This window comes from Marmota marmota, unplaced genomic scaffold, assembly GCF_001458135.2.
Source record: "Marmota marmota marmota unplaced genomic scaffold, marMar, whole genome shotgun sequence".
NCBI classification, from domain to species: domain Eukaryota; kingdom Metazoa; phylum Chordata; class Mammalia; order Rodentia; family Sciuridae; genus Marmota; species Marmota marmota.
Genome location: NW_025999990.1, coordinates 22,366,501 through 22,380,222, shown reverse-complemented (window position 1 = coordinate 22,380,222; position 13,722 = coordinate 22,366,501). Strand labels below are relative to the sequence as shown.

Genomic DNA, 13,722 nt, shown 5'->3' with positions numbered 1-13,722 from the left:
GCAAATGGAGGGGTGAATTAAGGGCTGGCTGGTAGGGGTCCTCTCAAATCTCCAAGCAACTCTGCATTTCATCCCATGGGCAATGGAAAATCACTGAAGAATTTAAAGAAGGGAGTGACATGACCTTAGTTGATTCTTTCAGTGAGTGTTGTGGATACCATGTGGAGAATGGATTGTAGGCCCATGGGTGGAGATGCAGAGATGTGCTCACCTAATGGAAATTCTTAGAGACAGGGAAGACTAGGCACCTGATGTTCTGGTTGGCGTCATTCCCACCATGATCTGTTTAAACGTAAATAAAGCAGCAGCATTAAACTGTGCTTCTTTGTGTGTGAATGCACATACCGCCCCCACCACACACACACAACTTGAGGGGAGGAGCTATATCATTTTTATTTCTGTATCCTCATTGCCTACTGCAGTTTCTGGCAAAAAAAAAAAAGTTGTCCAATTAATGTTAGCCAAATTAATGAATGAACAAGAAATGTGTAATCCCTCATCACACTCCCCTCTTGAAAGAATTTTCCCATTAAGGATTCCCCAGATGTCCAAACAATGTGTGAGAGAGGATGGTACCATAATGGAAAGAACTAAGCCAGGAGCCTGGGTCCTTGTCTCATCTCTACCCTTGAGAAGCTGCATAAACAGGACCAAACTGCTGCTCCTGATACCCTGTTTCTTCAAGTGTAAAATTAAAGGGTCAGACTGGAGTAGCCTATGAATCACCCGATTTTTGTGATTCCATGACTTACGGCACTGTAATACTGTTTAAATCAAACACAATCCTTACTCTTGACAACCCTCAATATTTTGAGTTTGTCATAAAATAGCTTTTGCTGGAGGGACATCAGAAAAGCAGGCCTCCTTTATGGTGGGGTGTTGTATGATTCCCCTCTGGTCCAGGGTACCAAGGAAAATGAAGTAGCTGTCAGCAAAGCAGAAAGCCCTCAGCCAGAGCCTGGGAAGCCAGTTAGAAGCGGGAGGCACTCAGTAGGGCCTGGGCAGAAGGGAGGGAGTCTGTTTTAAAGAGAGAGGTTTATTTTCTTCTTTCTCTCCCATAAAGAGAGAGAAAGGGGAAAAAAGAAAAACAGGACCTCAACTTTCACATCCTGATAAGAATTTCCTGGTATTTAAAACACATAAAATAAACTTTTTTTTTTTTTTTAAGACACACATTTTTGTTACTTGGCCACAAGGACTGGAGGGGGTGGGGGCGGGGATGTATTCTTTTACTTCCAATATGTAGATCAGGGAGAACAAAAGAGCTCACAACTTTCTTTTTAAAATGTTTATTTACCTCACAGGGGAAGGAAAGAAAAGTCATAAGGAAACAGAAAGCAATCACAGTCTGGGAGCTCCTGGCCCTGAGGAGAAGGCCTCGGGTGGGGGTTGCTAGAACCTTGTTAAAGGACTGGGATGGTTCCCCTGAGAAAACTGGGTATTCTTTCAGGCTAAACTTAGACAATGCACAAGGAATAACAGAAGCCTACTCTGTGCTCCTACAGGTCCCTTGGGGGAGGCAGACATGTCCAGGGCCAGGCCTGACTTTCTAGATGGGCAGACCTGACTGGTCAGGGAAGAGGAGGGCAATCTGTCTAGGCTCCCCTGTTCTTGGGACACTATTTCCTAATACCTGGGAAGCCAGAACTGTAGCCACATCCATGACCTTATCAGGTTTTCATGTGGTTCTCACTCGGAAGAGGCTTAGTAAGATTCAAAGACTTAGACTTCTGGGACCTGGGGGTCATCACAAAAACACAAAATCTCAGTTTTCTTCTGTGAATTTAACATTCTTATCCCCATTCTCACTCTTCCCAGGGGTATTAAAGGGATCAAATTAAAAAAAATGGATTTGAAATCACTTGAGGAAATTTGACACATAGGATATCTCTTGCATGCTGTGGGGCATCAGATAAATTCACACTTTAGGGAATGAAAACACCCAGTGGTCATGGACCATCTGGTGACTTGCTCAAGGTGCCATGGCTTGTCTGTGGCAGAGACTTTCTGCTGTGTCTTTATTCAAGAAGGGGTATTTCCAGCATAATCTAGTGTTTCTTCCTCCACTGTGGGAAATCAAAAGAAAAGGAAGGAAATCAGTGAATTATATTCATGAGACAAATTCATAAATCATCAAGTGTTTATGGAGCTCCTCAGATGCAATTTCTTTAACTCACAAAATAGGAAGATCCCCCTAAGGCCCATCAGAGATAATGATAATCATGCAACACGGTGGAATGTTGGTGGCACAAAACAAGTGACAAGGGTAATAATATTTGTTTTGTGCTTTATAGTTGCCACAGACTTTCACATATATCATAATATTTAATCCTATCTGCAATCCTATAATATAAGAATGGAAGGCATTTTTATTATCCTCCAATTTTAAATGTAGAATACGAGGCCTAGAGAGTTTAATTGATTTTGTCTGAGATCACAAAACCTGTTAGAGGTAAGTCTAGGGTCGGGCCTGGATGTTAGGACATTAAAGTCTCATTTGCTGGTTGGCACTGATGCTACCAAGTCTTTACATTAAGCCTTGGGCAAAAGGTTTCTCTCACCTATTTTTCATACCCAGAAAAAGAATGGGAAACCTTTTTGACAGGCCACCTAATGTGGGGAAGTGAACCTGGAAAACTGGGATCTGGAAGGTCATTGTCATAGATTTGGGTAAATGAGAACCTTGTTTTCTGATTTGGAGGATAAAGGGGTTAAACTATTCCCTCTGGTTCTAAAAATTCTGTTTGCATCGATGAAGGATACTATAATTGTGAACATTCCTAAAGATAAAATGTGAAAGATAGGAGCCTTTTTTTTTTTTTCAATAGTAAACTGGTTTTAGTGATTTATTTTACTTGGTAGAGTACTTTTTATATTTATTTTTTATTTTTCAGGGATTGGCCCATTTTTTTTTCTCACTCGTCTGTACAACGTTCTTTAGAGAGGACAGCCAGTGGATGTTTTCGTGACTTCTCTGACCTTTCTTGCCTTTCTGATCCTTTCAGAGGTCCAGCCCAGTGCCTCCTCAAGGGCCTTGCCCCTTCCATCATCATCATCTGAACACTGTCCCTGGCCCACTTGTGTTTGGCTCCCCTGTCACATGTCCTAGCAGATTCTCTCTGGGCAAGGCCCCTATGGCCCAGTCCTATTGGATCACATTGACTTATTATTGCCTTCATAGCATTTATTGTCATCTGAACTGTGAATGTCACTTCTGCTTCACATCTTGCAATGTCATCTCCAGTCGTGCTACTTTTCTTCCTCTACATTGTATGCCAAACACCCAGAACAGTCCCTTGGCACATAGTAGGACCTCAGTATTTACTGATTGAAATAAACATCTTAGGAGAAATGCACAACTTGCTCCAGATTATGTAGTCCACAAGGGACTGAACTAGGACTAGTCCTAGTTTACTATTCATTTTATCGTATGCTGCAAAATGTAATGCATATTTATACCTGGGAGTTCCTGATGGCTACTGATAAAATGTGGAAAGATCGTGAAGCATTTGTATGAAACTGAATGTGTTTCTTGAGGGAAAGGAGGAAATCCCTGAGGCTTACACTTCTCCGTTTATGATAACAGAGCTTTATAATGTATGTACTTTGCATATGTGACATCAATCATCCCATATTTGTTTAACTTGTTTTTAAAGGAAGCATATTTTAGGATCACTTTCTATATTTTTTATTAATGACTTTTGGATTTTAACATATAATCACACCATCGTGCACACACACAAGAGAACATAAACAATGACATGCATGTGAGATTCCTTGTCAAACTGCAGGTATTTTCTCTCTGACAAAGGCTAAAAAGATTTTATGTGTGAGACTACTAAGTACCTGAGGTAGCCAGGGGATGGGATGACTGCCTCTAAAATCAGCTACAGAAGTGACACTGCAGGAACTTTCTAGATGGGCTCCTTTCCCTTACCCATACTTGATGAATTTTCAGTGTATTGCAACTTTGGAGAGGGGAGTCAGGCCAAGTGGGCGTAACCTAGATGATTATTATTATTATTAGTAGTAGTACCCTGGATTGAACCCAAGAGTGCTTTACTACTGAGCCACATGCCCAGCCCTTTTTATATTTTCTTTTGAGACAGGGTCTTGCTGAGTTGCTTAGGACCTTCCTAAATTGTTAGGTTGAACTATAGAGCCTCCTGCCTCAGCCTCCCAAGTTGCTGAGATTACAGGTGTCTATCACCTGACCCAGCTAGATTAACTCTTAAATGTATAGTTTACTTACTGCTGTGGAAATCACATTGCCCTTCATTTGCCCTATATTTTCTCTTCTAAGAACTAAGGAGATTCCCGCTGAATCAAAAATTTTGAGTGCTGGTTAACAAGGCTATTTTTGTACTTCCCAATCCCTGGACTTTTTGGTATTCCCACTCAGCCTTCATCTCCCATTTTGAGACTAAATATTAGTAGTCAATCATGTTTAGGTCAGTGGCCCAGCTTCCTGTTGGTTATGACCTTGGCTCTTCTCCTCTTTTATTGAGGTATGGCATCCTCCATAGCACATGTCAGTTCGGGTTAGGGCTAAAGTTGATTTCATTAAAGGATTGGATCACCATTGGATTTTCTCTAACATCTTTAACCCCTTGCCAAAGTTTTTCCCTTTGAATTTTGTCAATATGACCTGCTTATAACTGGAAGGATGGTGTCCCATAAGGACCGCCCTCAATAGTCCTCTACCCTAAGTCAAAGTACTACCCATCCTGGTGCAATGCAGACCTTCCCTGGCTTTCATTTTCATCACCAGTCTCCCAGGATGATCCTTTATTCTTCCCTATCATGTATATGACCTTCTGTTGCTCTCTGTTTCATGGGGAGCTACTTTTTCTAGACCACTTCTGTCTATCAGCCCCAGTATTGATTTTTCAGAGGACACTGAGTAGACTAGCAGATATGTACCCATTTTCCAGCCTTTAATCAGCTTTCTGTCTATGGCAGAGTGCCTCCCTTATTTCTGGGTAATACAATATTTGTAATTATTTTAGGTTGAAAACTTTTTCAAAGTTTTTCGAAGTTGCAGAGTTGATATCCTGGATTTTACAGGTTTTTATTGACTCACCTATGGAGCACAGACATGCCAGACTTTGGGGGTTAGTATTGACATCTGCCTGGATTTAGCCTCAGTTCTAGCACATACACAAAGACAAACATGATTTCTTGGCTCTTTGATTTTTTTTGTTTTCCTCAGAATTACATATTTTTCTAGACCTTCTGTTGATGGTGTCACTGTACACTGTTACACGGTTATCAGTAGAAGTCCATAGACAAAGCAAAGGGGCAGATATGTTATATGGACCTTGGAGAACTTACCTGGGGGCACACAAGCCTTCATGATAAAGACAAAGGAAATGGGCAAAGATTCCATATAGGACCTATGGGAGGAGACCAAGGGTTCCACACTTTCTCAGACAACATCAGCTCCATTTGGCAAAAAGCAGGTTCTCCTTGGCAAAAGGAAAGCATTTTTGGTATCATTTGAGCATTGTCTGAAGATGTAGGGGGCGGGGGCAGGGCTTGCTTCTTCATTCCCTCCTCCAATAGCAAGTTCAGTGGCCCAAGGTCAAGAGCCACCTGGGACCCCAGGAGGGGATAGTCTGTATTGACTTTCGCTTGATTTACTCAAGCAATTGAGTTTGTCGAGGAGGAAATGTGATCGTCTCCATCAGCTGTCATGCTGAGATGCCCCTCATGCTGTCAATAGTTTTCAGTTCCTGATCCTTCTCGCAAATTTGCTGTCTACTCGGAGTAGAGGAATGGTGCTTTGGGTACCAAGAAGAGAGGGCACGTTCAGCCGTTACCTGGGAATCTGTTTGCAGACTTTGAAGCTCTGTCAGTTTAATTCTGACGATGCCTAGTCATGTCTAAGGGACGATAATGCTTTTGAAGGTAGCTTAGAATTCTTTCTTTAAGAATAATTGTATTTCTAAGAAGATGAGCGTGAATTGCGCCTGGATGAGAAATGGCACTGCTGTGTAGGCAGCTGGGCTTCCTTAGTTATGGTGGTGGAGCTTAATTCAATAGAGTGCTGTAGCAGTAATTGGAAAGATATTTCATTTATACAGCACCTGCTGGCCTCAAGGATTTTCAGGGTCTCCACCAACAGGAACTGCTTTCCTTCTCAGGAAGGGGCTGCTGAGTCAAAGATGGAAAGTGACACAAGTCCAGAAACCTGGACTAACTACCCAACTGGTAGGACACTGAGGACATTCCTCCTCACTGTATGAGACAAGTGAATTACTGAAAAGTCTAGAAGAAATCAAGGTTTTTATTTTTATTTTTTATTAAAATGAATTCTTAGTTTTTTAAAAGAAGTATTGCAGTATCTTAGAAGGTAGCCATTTAAAGAAAATAGGTGGCGGGGAGGCCATCATTCTTTAAGGAAAAAAAAGGAAAGAAGAAACAAAAGAGTTCTTGTAAGGTGAATCAAGACTTTCTCGTTTGTCTGTTTTGTTCATTTGGATATGTGTGCATTAGTTTTTTTGGAATTTTTTTTTCAAGTCAGGTACAGAGTTGTGCATTCCACATCAACGCTCCAGAGGGTGATTTCCCAGTTGCCGTTGAGTGGAAAAACTCCTCCAGTTATTCAGAGATGTTCATCCTGAGGATTGTACATGCTTGGTTTCCTGCTGGCTTCTGGGACATCCAGGGCTGATGATGGATGGGACCAGCACCCCTTCTCCTGCACAGAGGCAAGGAGAGGCTGCCTCCTCCCTGTCTTTGGGGGTGTGTGCAGCCACTCCAGATCAGCACATAGTTTCTTATGCATTTGTAAGTTTTGTCATCACACAGCTGCTGACATGTTCTCCTGAACCTACAGTGGATGCATAGCTCCCCAGTCATGTCCCTGTGTTTTCTTTTGATGTGGACCTTATGGAAGGTGCCCTGGTGTTCACTTTAGATGGCTGAGGTCATTAGCAGAGTGAAGGGAATAGGGGCATAGGGCCTGGAGGCCCTGAGCACATATATTCTTTGGAAGCTTAAGATCTCATCCTTGCCATGTTTCAATTCCTTTATGTCATTGTTTCTTCTGCTATAAACACTCATAAGAAGGGTGGGAATAGTGTATGGAAAAAGCAAGCACTCAACGCTAATTAATTAGTAAAATTCTCAGTCATAAAAGTGATCATTTAAGTGTAAGAATGACTCCCCATTCAAAGCAACTCATTTCCCTTCATGTTTTAAAACAAATTACTGGTTTAAAAAGTCTTATTTCCCCTGGATCCTATGTACTCAGTGGTAAATGTTGCTTAGTGACAGTGGGTAAGAGGAGAACAGGACCAGGCAGAAGAAATCCTGGGATTTGACTCAGCTTTATCAAAATAACTCTGGGGACATTAGACCCATCATCCAACTTCCCCAGTCCTCAACTTTTCTCTCTGTACAACGAAGGATAAAATATCCACTGGTGTACTTTCCAGCTCCATGTCTCTACAGTTCTAAACTTCAAAGCTACATTAAATTGATTTATTGAAATAATGTTTCCTTACCATGTGGTTCAGGAAGTACAATCTGACTTTGTGCAGTCTATTGGAAAATGTAGGAAAAATAAGACAGGGTCTGTCAGATCAGCCAGAGAGGAAGTGAAGAATCATTCAGGAGAGTTCGTTTTCTAGCTGTGCTCACTCTGCCTCAACACCGTCGGTATCATCACGTCCCCATTCTCTCCATCCTGTTTTACTATGCTTGTCTTCTTTAAAAAGGAAACAGAAGATTTTATCTTCTGGTGGTTCTCTGTCCTGATCTGTTCACAGAGAAGAAGGAAGTGGATGGAGACCAGCCATGCTTTCAGCTAACCTGAGTGCCTCAACGAACTCCTCCCACATTCCTGAAATTTACCCAAACCAACTGTGACATGCCTGGTTTATGTTAGTTTTATTTCAGAAAGTACTTTTCCACACGGATTCCTCCAGATAAGGGCTGCCTGGGGCTGCTTTGCTGGCCCTAGGAGATTCCACAAGTCATTGTGTGACAAGCCGTGTGACCCTATTCACTGGACAAACCCAGGAATGATGTCATTTTTCCCAGATCTATTCTTTCAACCCAGTCTCTACCCATTATGAGATTTTTCTCATTTCTGTTTTGAATCCTGGTGGCTGCTGCCCAGATTCCCGCTCTGTGATCCCTGCAGGAAGAACAGGCTGTGTTTTATGTGGAAAAAAAAAAAATAGCCACGTGCCCCTCTGTCAGCTTTTCTTGTGATTACTTTTGCTCCAGAAAGGAGAATTTGCGTACTTTTGGCTCAGCGTTAAAATAACAACACGATGACAATTAAAAAAAGAATTCTTTAAAAAAAAATCAATCTGTTCATCATCAGGCGTCGTTAGTTCTTTTCCTCTGCTGGGCACCTTGAAAGATAAAAAGCGACTCGAGGACACTGCGTTCAACCTATGAGTCCCACGTGGGCTCATGCTTACAAAGATTTTGTTTCCTGAGCAGAAGGTATTTGTTAGATAATCATTCATTAAGTTTATCATTTTGATTAGCCCAAGTCAACAAGACCTTCTGATTTGTGATGGCGGTGTAGTCACACTGAGATACTGTCAACGCATACAGGCAGAGAGCTTGCTGGTTTTAGTTAACCTGGGCAGCCTCGTTCCCAGGAGACAGAAGACGCCACTGTACTTTTTGAAATAGACGCCTGGATGAATTCACAGACCTAAAGTATATGAGCTTTCAGCATAGGCTGCCTATCACAATCACATAGGGAACTTTGTAAAAAAGGAGGATGCCTGGATATGATCCCCCAGAGATTCTGTTTATTTGGTCTGGGGGGTGGTGGTGGTATGCTGCTGGGGTGTTGGAGTTTGAGTGGAGAACCGCTGTACCAGGGACTCTAGAACCAACTTAGCCAAACTTCTTGCCTCAGAGATGGTTACAGTTTGTTTTGTGAGATAAAATATACAATCCTTAAAAGGGATCATTCTGAAGAAATACATATTTGGATCAACTGTAAGGGCATTTTTAGTTAAAAATAATTATTAAAATGTATTTAAGTGGAAACATTTAGTGAACACCTACTATGCATCAAACCTTTTGTAGGCACTGAGGGTATAGAGGCAACAGAGCTGGTGAGGAATTTTCCTGCATGGAGCTCAGAGAAGTTCAAAGATGGCTGAATTAGTTGCCAGTGAGCTGGGAGAAGTTTGGGAAGCAGGTTGTGTTGGAGACAGTCCTGGAAGAATGGGTAGTGAATATTGGGAAGAGGACCCTTCAGGGACTAGAAAGAAGACTGAGGACCTGGCCTGCAGACATCAGACCAGCTTTTAATGATCTTGAGAGGCCTAGCACACAGCACACACAGTTTTGCCCTTTCATAAGTTTCACATCAATGGGAAATAAATGTGTTTTAATGAAAATATGCAGATTATGTATCTTCAGCTGCTTCAAAGAGAATATCAGACACATATCTTTGGACTTTTTTCTTATTAGTGCAGGATAAGACATTCTGGAGCAACAGTTCTCAGCAAGAGCAATTTTACCTTCCCCATGGTCCATAGGATATTTGGTAATGTCTGGACACATGTTTGATTGACATGATGGGTGAAAAGTGCTACTGGCATCCATTGAATAGAGGCCAGGGATGCTGCTACTCATCCTAAAATGCATAGGTCAATCCCCACAACAAAGAATAATCCAGGTCCAAGGTCAAAAGTGAAAACCTGCTCTGGAAATAAAGAGAAATGAGAGAAGGGCTTCCTGTGGATATTCCTACTACTGCAAAACCTCTTGCCCCAACACACACACACACACACACACACACACACACTCAACCATATGCATGCTCACACAGTTAGAACATTCAAATTAGTGCTTTGCTTTGTGGTCCTCCATATCAGCCTCAGGAAGAGTGCATCTTCCAGTGGTAGGGGACACAGTCTCAGTATCTGAGACCTTCTGCAAAGTATATGTTATCCCTGAGCTTTCAGAACTTTGGAGAATTTCCCATGGGAAAAGAAATACCTGCTCTTTGGTTTTCCATGCAATTTCCTGCTCAGCTTTAATAGCAGCTGGGCTTTTTCCTGCCTAAGGTTGAAACTGAAAGTCCGCATTTTTTCCTCTGGGGATAAGGAAGAGCTACCAAACTCCTCCCTGGGCATTTAGAACTTCTAAATAAAGTTTTGACTCAGATCTTGAAAAGCATAGAATGATACTACTTGGGGTGCTGGCTGGTCCCTTGGCCTAATGCCCAATATGGGGTAAAGCAGGAAATCTTTCAGCATTGCTTCTTCCTCCTCCTGCCCTACTGTGTGTGAGGCATTAGTCGGGAGCCAGAGATGAGCAGTTGTGATGCTCTTAGCCATGGAATTTTAGGCGCAGCATCTTATCTCCTCCTATCTCTACTCCATTTTCTGTGAGCTGCAAACCCTCCTTCTTTTAGGGCACGAGTGGGGGTTAGATTCAATTTCTGTAAAATGTTTGTTACATAGTAGGTGCTAAATAAAGGAATGCACTTAAATGTTATTATCTGCAAAGGGCCAGGGCAGGACTCAGTGATTCTAAACATCCCATCCAACTGTGGTACTCAAATATATTGTCATATTGGAAAATACAGAGGCTTGGCCTGCATTAAAACTAAGGAGGAAGGGATCTGTACTCTGTGAGACAGACGGTATCAATGTTTGCATATGTTTCCGACAGTTTTTACACAGAGATTTCACATCAAGTTCCCCCCTACTGGAAGGAGCAGCAGGAGCCAGAGGGCAAGGTAAGAGTGTCTGCAGTCTGGCGGAGAGATGAAGTCAGAGCTGCTCCTGTGGAGTGAGCTATGCACCCAGACAAGGGCTCTGAGTCTTCCCCAGTGGGGCCACCACAGCGAAGCTGCCAGTACCTGCTGGCACATGCAGTTTTCATGTTGCCCCCTGCCACCTGCAGTACCCGACCCTTTGCCCACATTTCTTCCACTGCCAAACAGGATGTGTTAATTGTCTCTCCCCTGACCCCCTCCCCCTCTTGCACCACCTCCCCTCCACTCATGCTACAGGAACAAAGTATGAATACCCTTTTTGATGTTGGTTGATGTTAGAAGTTTGCCTCCCCTCTTTTTTTCCTCCTTAAAGAACAACCTGAATACCACACACGGTGTTATCTAGCTCTGACTTTGAAGAGGAATTTCTCCCCTTAGGGCTCTATTCCTGGTGCAGGAGAAAAAAAAAAGTTTATCCCAGGGAAGCCAACTCAACCAAGAGTTATTCAGAGTGTCTGACTGCCTGTTATATTTAGAAACCACACAGGGGAGAGCTTCAAGAATGCCGAGCCTTCCAAGGGCGAGGGGCCCTGTTGGATTCTCCTTCTGGTTCCCTGGAGGGGCCAGATGATGACAGCCGCCCTGTCTGTTGTTAACCGGGGCTGATGGTTTAGGAGACAAAGAGATGAGCTGGAGGATTACAACCATTACAACCGCAGATGAATGTGGTGAACTAGATGTCACTTGATCATCTGAGTGCACCTTTCATTAACTGTAAAGTGAGGTGACTGTAAGCAATTGATGATTTAACCTTTACTGAATATTGAGATATGGGGCGTTGGTTCACATAGATGCTGAAGCTACAGGACCAGTGATTCTGATTTGAAAGTTCTGGCATGCACAGTGGGCATTGGCCCTATTCTTGGTGGTTCCTCTTCTAGTGGTATTTATTTACAGCCACAGTTGATCAGAAGTGGGCCTTGTCAATGCTTTTGAACATGTGGTACCAGGACCAGTAGCAGCATCGTCCCATAGGAACTTGTTAGCAATACACATTGTAACTGATAAATGGATGAGGAATGAGGAAATGTGGTACATAGGGTGAGTGTCATGGAATACTATTCAGCCATAAAAAAAGAATAAATTCTGTCATTCCTCGTAACATGGGTGGAACTGAAGATTGTTCTGTTATATGAAATAAGTCAGGCACAGAAAGAAAAGTACTGTATGATCTCACATATTTGAAATATAAAAAAGTTGATCTTATAACATCGAGAGGGGAATGTTGATTACCAAGGGCAGGAAAAATAGGGTGTACAGAGGGATGAGAGATGCTGTTCAGTGGGTACTAGCTTCAGTTGGATAGCAGCAAGAAGTCTGGGTGTGCCCTTGCATAGTAGGGTGACTATAGATGGCAGTTAGGAATTGTACACTTCAAAAGCTACAAGGAAGGATTTTTAAAATTTCATTCCTAAAGAAATGACAAGTGTTTGAGAAGATAGATTTGTTTACCATGATTAAAATATTATGCCATGTATATATGTGTACCAAAACATCACATGGCACACCCCTAAATATGCACAATTTCAGTGTTTTTATGAATCAGCTAAAAATAAACTTAAGTAAAAATGTAAAAAAAAAAAAAACAACGGAAACAAAAACAAAAACAAGTTTAAACCTGTTTTTGGCCCCAACCCCAGACACACTAAATACAGACCGGTGGTGGGGATCAGCCATGAATCTGTCATGTCACTTTCTCCAGGTGGTTTTGGGGCATGAAAAAGTTAAAACAAACAAACAAACAGTCCCAGTAGACTGTATAAAGGGGTGTCCATTGGGTTTCAGAGTAATCCTATAAATAGCCTAGAGAGGGGATGAGATCAAGCCAAGGCCACACAGATGGCTAAATAGGTGGTACAGCTCGTACCAGAATCTAGGCCTTTTGAACTGCTGTCCAGAGCTTTTCAAATTATCCAATTAGGAAGATATTTAGGATCCATGACCTGTCATTCCCTCCTCTCTCACTCTCCTCCCCTCCCTTCCCTCTTACCCTTCCTGCCTCCCTGCCTGGGTCTGGCTTCTTGGGGCCACAGGATTGTGGAGAACACATACATCAGCTCATGGTGTACCTGAAGTGCACTCCACACTAATGATGGGAAGAAATTATTCTTGAATTCTGAGGCCTGTAGTAAGAGGTCAGTTGCAGCTGGTTAGTGGGTCACTGGCCATGTCACTGGTTTCTGCAACTAGTGACTTCCTGGATGTTGTCGAGGACCGTTGGTCAGTAAGAATGAAGATACTAATACATGGTGGTTGGTAGTAAATTAGGGGATGGGGAAATGAGGGGATTGAGGAACCAGCTGCACCATTCTCTTGGGACATACTGTAAGTCCTTTAGCTCTTCTTCAAAAATATCTAGGATTATGTCCATCATACCACGTTTGGTGGAATCCACAGATTCACAGTAGTTACCTAGTGGCTTTAAAAAAAAAAAACAACAAAAAACAAAAACAAAAACAAAAAAACATTGTTTTGTAGTTGTAAATGGACAGAATTCCTTTATTTGTTTATTTTCATGAGATGCTAAGGATCAAACCCAGTGCCTCACACATGCTAGTCAAGCCCTCTGCCACTGAGCTACAGCCCCAGCCCACCTAGTGGCTTTAAAAGATATCCTTCCATAGGATCTGGAGTGAGTTCTAGAGTTTCATTTTAAATGCATTAGGAGAATTTTCATCCCAGTCATCCTAAAGATGAAGGAAGGATTTGCTTGCTGTATTCAACAACTTAGAAGCAGAACTGGGACTAGAACCTTGGTCTGTTCATGCCCAGGATAAGGTCTCTGGGAGGGTAGAAAAAGCAGAGGGGATGTCCAGGAAGCTTAGAACCTGTATACAATTTGGGAAATCATTGGAGGTCATGATGTTGGGAAGCACAGGCCAGAAGGCTAATAGGAGGAACCTTCAAGATTCTCCAGTACTGTATATCTCTTATTTTATGAGAGGGGATACTGA

General features: G+C 42.3%; 1 protein-coding gene and 1 long non-coding RNA gene across 5 annotated transcripts in view; both read left to right on the top strand.

The window, feature by feature from the left end:
- Setbp1 (SET binding protein 1) overlaps positions 1-13,722 on the top strand; it is a 352,676-nt gene that overhangs the window by 93,020 nt on the left and 245,934 nt on the right. The window lies entirely within an intron of this gene.
- Positions 1-13,722, top strand: part of LOC125617731 — a 35,958-nt gene that overhangs the window by 17,492 nt on the left and 4,744 nt on the right. Inside the window, exon 2 of the long non-coding RNA XR_007348828.1 lies at positions 8,339-8,343. This is a non-coding gene — a long non-coding RNA (uncharacterized LOC125617731). The remainder of the gene's footprint in view (positions 1-8,338; positions 8,344-13,722) is intronic.